Here is an 8,562-nt window from a genome sequence, read left to right on the forward strand (position 1 = left end):
TGAATAATGATGAGTGACAAAGTTACAGAGGCATACCCCTCAAAAATGCTAACCTCTCCTGTTATTTGTAATGGTGAGAAGTCTGCATGTTTTGGGGACATGATCTTTGTGCATCTGTAACGTTCTCACTCATTGTTCATTCATGATTATCCGTAATCGTTATCCGTTGTGGGGCGGCAGGTAGCCTAGTGGTTAGAGCGTTGGACTAGTAACCGAAAGGTTGCAAAATCGAACCCCCCGAGCTGACAAGGTAAAACAAATCTGTCGTTCTGCCCCTGAACAAGGCACTGTTCCTAGGCCATCATTAAAAATAGGAATTTGTTCTTAACTGACTTGCCTGGTTAAATAAAGGTAAAAAAATAATGGTAGCATACACATAGAAGTGTTCATAAACATACTATATTCTTATTTACAATAAAAGTGACTGCAAAATGACACAATACATTATTTACCATTCTTTTCTACAGGGCACAACATAATCCGAAACACAACCAAAACAAACAGCAAATGCATCCAACAAGTTTCTAGAGTCACAAACTTGATGTAGTCATTGCATGCTAGAAATATGGGACCAAATAGGCAATCCAATTGAAACATTTGACTAAATGTAATACGCTATAAGTGAATTTGTCCAAATACTTATGACACCTTAAAATGTTGTAGACTACACTGCGTGCACAATTATTAGACAAATTGTATTCCTCGGGATTAATTTTATTGTTGAACAAACACAATGCTCTCAGTCAATCCAAAATGTTATTGAACCTCAAACCTGAATGTTCAACAAAGGAAAAGTGAGTTTTGTCTTTCTCAGGGAAATATGTAAGTGTGCACAATTATTAGGCAACTATTAGTGTGCAGAATTATTAGGCAACTAAATTACAAAAATAATTTCCCTCAACTCACTTGTTTATTCTCAATTTTTAGAGTAAGTGTAACAGATAAGTAACACAAAATGACAATTATATAACATTTTTGGCCTTTCAAAAATATTCAATGACCAATATAGCCACCCTTATTTTCAATAACTGCCATGAGCCTTCCATCCATGGAGTCTGTCAGTTTCTTGATCTGTTCACGATCAATTTTCGCTGAAGCAGCAACCACAGCCTCCCAAATGCTGTTCAAAAAGGTGTATTGTCTTCCCTCACTGTAAATCTCACGTTTGAGAAGGGCCCACAAGTTCTCAATAGGATTTAAGTCAGGTGAGGAAGGGGGCCAGGTCATTATTCAGGCATCTTTGAGGCCCTTGCTGGCTAGCCAAGCAGTAGAGTACTTGGATGCATATGATGGAGCATTGTCCTGCATAAAGATCATGGCCTTCTAGAATGCTGAGGACTTCTTCCTGTACCACTGTTTGACGAAAGAATCTTCCAGAAACTGGCAGTAGGTTTGGGAGTTGAGTTTCAGTCCATCTTCAACCCGAATAGGTCCAACTACCTCATCCTCAAGGATAGCAGCCCATACCAGTACCCCTCCTTCACCTTGCTGGCACCTGACTCAAAGTGGTGCCCTGTGTCCATTACTGATCCAGCCACGGGCCCATCCATTTGGTCCATCAAGAGTCACTTTCACTTCATCTGTCCATAAAACCTTTGTAAAATCTGTCTTCAAGTATTTCTTTGCCCAATCTTGACGCTTCAACTTGTGAATCTTATTCAGTGGTGGTCTTGTTTCAGTCTTCTTGACCTTGGCCATGTCTCTGAGCACTTGACACCTTGTACATCTGAACACTCCAGGTAGGTTGCAGTTCTGGAATATGGTGGCATTGGAGGATAATGGGTTCCTGGTAGTTTGACGTTTAATTCTTCTCAAATCTTTTGCAGTTAATTTGCGCCTTTTCTTCCCCATGCGTTTTTTGCGCCCCAGTTGACTATTCGCAACAAAACGTTTGAATGTCCGGTGGTCACACCTCAATAGTTTAGCTATTTAAAGAGTGTCGCATCCGTCTGAAAGGCATTTCACCTTTTTGGCTTTTCAGTGTCAGTTAAATTTCTTTTTTGGCCCATTTTACCTGAGGTAATGAGGCTGCCTAATAATTATGCACACCTTGATATTTTTACATTTACATTTTAGTCATTTAGCAGACACTCTTATCCAGAGCGACTTACAGTAGTGAATGCATACATTTCATAAAAACATTTTTTTCCCCGTACTGGTCCCCCATGGGAATCAAACCCACAACCCTAATGTTGCAAACACCATGCTCTACCAACTGAGCCACATGGGATATAAGGTGTTGTTCACTTTCGGCACACCCTCCCTCATTACACAAATACATATCACCTGAAAATGATTACATCCAATAAGCATTCAAGTTTATATGGTTTGGAGTTCGAAAATGTGAATAGAAACAATGATAAGATCAGAATACTCACTTGACTAATAATTGTGCACGCAGTGTAGATACACAAAGTGCATTTATTTCTAAACAGTAAAATGGCAAAACCCTCAAATAAATGGGGATATTCTGTACTGTCGCTTCATTATTATTATTTTCATTTTTAAATCTCAAATCCAAAATTCTGGAGTATAGAGCCAAATGAAAAGTTTTAGCTTCCCTATCCGAATAAATACGTATGGGAGTGTATGTTAAAGAAAAATGCATGACATAGCTTTATTTAAAGGTTCATAACATTGATTTGTATGTCCTCTGTTGAACAAGTTGATGCCCTTCCTTTCTCTAATCTCTGTCAATGAATTCCCTGGTTTCTCTCTGAACACAGAAGCCTAGCCCTGTTGCCCACCAAGCGGCCAGACCTGGAAACACCAGCCTTTGCTGTTAGAAAGGCTCTAAGCACAGTTTTCTCCCTATCGTTGGGCACATCTCCAAGAAGGAATAAGACTTTGTTTGTTCCCCACCATTTGATAGTGGACTGGGCGTCTATGCTGGAGCCATGGGGGATTGGTTGCTTGTGCATTGTAAATGGAACCCTACTCTCTACATAGTGGAGTTTTGGTTCACTCTGCAGATCGTCGTGCAGCTAGCCTCAGTCGCCGGCCTCGCCAGATCGGTTGGCACTGAATCTGTGAGAGAGGTACTGTATATGTAACCCTCACGACGCCAGGACAGCGGAGTCAATCACCACCTTCTGGAGACACCTGAAACCCCACCTCTTTAAGGAGTACCTAGGATAGGATAAAGTAATCCTTCTAACCCCCCCCCTTAAAAGATTTAGATGCACTATTGTAAAGTGGTTGTTCCACTGGATATTATAAGGTGAATGCACCAATTTGTAAGTCGCTCTGGATAAGAGCGTCTGCCAAATGACTTAAATGTAAATGTAACCAGTAACCACTGGTGTAAATATAACTAGTAACCACTGGGGCGTGGCTGGTGTATATGTAACTAGTAACCAGTGGGGCGTGGCTGGTGTATATGTAACTAGTAACCACTGGGGCGTGGCTGGTATATATGTAACTAGTAACCACTGGGGCGTGGCTGGTGTATATGTAACTAGTAACCACTGGGGCGTGGCTGGTGTATATGTAACTAGTAAACACTGGGGCGTGGCTGGTGTATATGTAACTAGTAACCACTGGGGCGTGGCTGGTATATATGTAACTAGTAACCACTGGGGCGTGGCTGGTGTATATGTAACTAGTAACCACTGGGGCGTGGCTGGTGTATATGTAACTAGTAACCACTGGGGTGTGGCTGGTATATATGTAACTAGTAACCACTGGGGCGTGGCTGGTATATATGTAACTAGTAACCACTGGGGCGTGGCTGGTGTATATGTAACTAGTAACCACTGGGGCGTGGCTGGTGTATATGTAACTAGTAACCACTGGGGCGTGGCTGGTGTATATGTAACTAGTAACCACTGGGGCGTGGCTGGTGTATATGTAACTAGTAACCACTGGGGCGTGGCTGGTGTATATGTAACTAGTAACCACTGGGGCGTGGCTGGTGTATATGTAACTAGTAACCACTGGGGCGTGGCTGGTGTATATGTAACTAGTAACCACTGGGGCGTGGCTGGTGTATATGTAACTAGTAACCACTGGGGCGTGGCTGGTGTATATGTAACTAGTAACCACTGGGGCGTGGCTGGTGTATGTGTAACTAGTAACCACTGGGGCGTGGCTGGTGTATATGTAACTAGTAACCACTGGGGCGTGGCTGGTGTATATGTAACTAGTAACCACTGGGGCGTGGCTGGTATATATGTAACTAGTAACCCCTGGGGCGTGGCTGGTGTATATGTAACTAGTAACCACTGGGGCGTGGCTGGTGTATATGTAACTAGTAACCACTGGGGCGTGGCTGGTGTATATGTAACTAGTAACCACTGGGGCGTGGCTGGTATATATGTAACAGGTAACCACTGGAGCGTGGCTGGTGTATATGTAACTGGTAACCACTGGGGCGTGGCTGGTGTATATGTAACTAGTAACCACTGGGGCGTGGCTGGTGTATATGTAACTAGTAACCACTGGGGCGTGGCTGGTATATATGTAACTAGTAACCACTGGGGCGTGGCTGGTGTATATGTAACTAGTAACCACTGGGGCGTGGCTGGTGTATATGTAACTAGTAACCACTGGGGCGTGGCTGGTGTATATGTAACTAGTAACCACTGGGGCGTGGCTGGTGTATTTGTAACTAGTAACCACTGGGGCGTGGCTGGTGTATATGTAACTAGTAACCACTGGGGCGTGGCTGGTGTATATGTAACTAGTAACCACTGGGGCGTGGCTGGTGTATTTGTAACTAGTAACCACTGGGACGTGGCTGGTGTATATGTAACAGGTAACCACTGGGGCGTGGCTGGTATATATGTAACTAGTAACCACTGGGGCGTGGCTGGTGTATATGTAACTAGTAACCACTGGGGCGTGGCTGGTGTATATGTAACTAGTAACCATTGGGGCGTGGCTGGTATATATGTAACTAGTAACCACTGGGGCGTGGCTGGTGTATATGTAACTAGTAACCACTGGGGCGTGGCTGGTGTATATGTAACTAGTAACCACTGGGACGTGGCTGGTGTATATGTAACTAGTAACCACTGGGGCGTGGCTGGTGTATATGTAACTAGTAACCACTGGGGCGTGGCTGGTGTATATGTAACTAGTAACCACTGGGGCGTGGCTGGTGTATATGTAACTAGTAACCACTGGGGCGTGGCTGGTGTATATGTAACTAGTAACCACTGGGGCGTGGCTGGTGTATATGTAACTAGTAACCACTGGGGCGTGGCTGGTGTATTTGTAACTAGTAACCACTGGGACGTGGCTGGTGTATATGTAACAGGTAACCACTGGGGCGTGGCTGGTATATATGTAACTAGTAACCACTGGGGCGTGGCTCGTGTATATGTAACTAGTAACCACTGGGGCGTGGCTGGTGTATATGTAACTAGTAACCACTGGGGCGTGGCTGGTATATATGTAACTTGTAACCACTGGGGTGTGGCTGGTGTATATGTAACTAGTAACCACTGGGGCGTGGCTGGTGTATATGTAACAGGTAACCACTGGGGCGTGGCTGGTATATATGTAACTAGTAACCACTGTGGCGTGGCTGGTGTATATGTAACTAGTAACCACTGGGGCGTGGCTGGTGTATATGTAACTAGTAACCACTGGGGCGTGGCTGGTGTATATGTAACAGGTAACCACTGGGGCGTGGCTGGTGTATATGTAACAGGTAACCACTGGGGCGTGGCTGGTGTATATGTAACTAGTAACCACTGGGGCGTGGCTGGTGTTGTGGTCTAGGAAGAGAAAAGTAAGTCTGTACAACAACTCACCACACTGTTTGGATTGACGTAGGCCAATGTTTTGACAACAGGTCACACACAGTCAGGCTGTTGCAAACAGTCACGGTTAGCAAGGCATCTTACATCTCGTCTAAAGATTTTCAAACTGTTTCAGTAAAGCTGGCTCATATTGTTTGTTTACCATGTTACTGTTCTTCTGTTTCTTGTTCTGAAACTATTTTCACCACCAAATGTTAAATAGTGGGCTTGAATATGGTATCAAGAGTCCAAAATAATGTGGGAAATGACACTGAATCTATGGGTGTGGGTTGTGTGGATCCTCTCTGACCACCGTGGATGGCATTGTGTTGCATGGTGTTATGGATTGGAAAAGAGAAAAGAGAAAAAGTGGCTCAGATGTGGCAACAGATCACAGTCAGGTCATCATCAGATTTGTGGGCGTGATAGTATGGTATCAAAATCAACAGTCTCAAATAATGTGTAGATCAGCTGGCTAGAGTTATCTTCTCCTCCTTTCCTACTCCCATCCTATCAGTGCAGTGACTTATTGTTGTGGAAATATTCCAGCAGTGGAATTCTGGAACTCTCGAAGGTGCTAGAATGTCTTTCATCATTTTCAATGTTCCACCGCCAGGGAAGTAGGCTAGGTGTCGTTGAAGGTCCTGTGGTCGTGATGGTCACTGAGTTTTAAAACCGTCTGGCTGGCAAGAGACTCTCTCCAGGCAGTCCTTTTTCTCCAACACCACATGATCTCCAGTCATGGGTTCCCCCATCCCCCTGGCACTAGGGCTCTCCCATCACATGGACACATTTAACATCTTATCGGGAAACAAAATCGGTTTCTGACTCACTCCTCGTAAAATGAATTAAATCTAATCTGAGGTTGTGTATGGCGAATAAATAACACATTATGTGAGTTAATTCAGGAACAGAAAGGAGAGCATAGTACGGTCAATTAGGCCAGGGTTGAATTTTTGACCTGAATGACCCACCCCTGTCAGCACCTCCATCAATTTAGCCTATGGAATTATGTAAGTAACAGGCGGATGGGTGGGCGGACCAAAGGGTGGGCGGACAGACAGACATTCAGGGCAGGCCTGTTTACTGAGGGTTTATTCAAGCTAGTATATACACTACCGTTCAAAAGTTTGGGGTCACTTAGAAATGTCCTTGTTTTTGAAAGAAAAGCAAAAAAAATTGTCCATTAAAATAACATAAAATTGATCAGAAATACAGTGTAGACATTGTTAATGTTGTAAATGACTATAGTACCTGGAAACGGCACATTTTTTATGGAATATCTACATAGGCGTATTTTATGGAATATCTACATAGCAACCATCACTCCTGTGTTCCAAAGGCACGTTGTGTCAGCTAATCCAGTCTTTGTTTCTGGCCATTTTGAGCCTGTAATCGAACCCACAAATGCTGATGCTCCAGACACTCAACTAGTCTAAAGAATGACAGTTTTATTGCTTCTTTAATCAGAACAACAGTTTTAGGCTGTGCTAACATAATTGCAAAAGGGTTTTCTAATGATCAATTAGCCTTTTAAAATGATAAACTTGGATTAGCTAGCACAACGTGCCATTGGAACACAGGAGTGATGGTTGCTGATAATGGGCCTCATTGGAACACAGGAGTGATGGTTGCTGATAAACACCCTGACCATAGAGAGCCCTTGGTTCTCTATGGTGTTGTAGGTCAGGGCGTGACTAGGGGGTGTTCTAGTCAATTATATTTATATGTTTGGGTTTGGTATGGTTCCCAATTAGAGGAAGATGATTATAGTTGTCTCTAATTGGGGATCATACTTAAGGCGTCTCTGTGTTTTGTGTTAGTGTGTTGAGCACTACGACGTCACGTTCGTTGCATGTTTGTTGTTTTCTTAGTTTCACTGTATATTAAAGATGTGGAACTCAACTCATGCTGCGCCTTGGTCTGTCCTTTCCGACGAGCGTGACACCTCTGTGTGCCTATGTAGATATTCCATTAAAAATCAGCTTTTTCCAGCTACAATAGTCATTTACAACATTAACAATGTCTACACTATTTCCGATCAATTTGATGTTATTTTAATGGACACATTTCTTTTTTTTGCTTTTCTTTCAAAAACAAGGACATTTCTAAGTGACCCCAAACTTTTGAACGGTAGTGTATGTCTGATAGCTGCAGCCTCTCAACACTTTGTCCAAATGTTCATTCTCTCTCACACTGTCACTCATCATACCATGGGCTCTATGGAAAATGCTATGCATTTTTTTGATTTGTGGAAGGCAAAAAAAATGGTTTAATACACCAACCTATTACGAGTTTGATGAGGGGATATGATACAACGCTTTTTCTTGGTTGTTGTTGAGAACCTTCATGTAGGCAATGTGACTACCTTCACTTGGTTTGGTTTGGCAACGTCAAAGGCAGGGATATTTACATGATCTTTAGATTTGAAAAAAAATGTACTTGCCTTTTTTAACCTTCTATTTTATTCGATAGATTTTGATTATGATTATAACTACCTACTGATCCAACATGAACTACACCTGGTATCTAAAGAGGCTGCCACAACTAGACTATGCCATCAAACAAACTACACCTGATTTCTAAAGAGGTGTCACATCCTGATCTGGATCCCTACAAATCAGCCGGGCTAGACAATCTGGACCCTCTCTTGTTAAAATTATCCGCCGCCATTGTTGCAACCCCTATTACTAGTCTGTTCAACCTCTCTTTCGTATCGTCTGAGATTCCCAAAGATTGGAAAGCGGCCGCGGTCATCCCCTCTTCAAAGGGGGAGACACTCTAGACCCAAACTGTTACAGACCTATATCCATCC

The sequence above is a fragment of the Salmo salar genome, chromosome ssa13 (assembly GCF_905237065.1).
Source record: "Salmo salar chromosome ssa13, Ssal_v3.1, whole genome shotgun sequence".
NCBI lineage: Eukaryota > Metazoa > Chordata > Actinopteri > Salmoniformes > Salmonidae > Salmo > Salmo salar.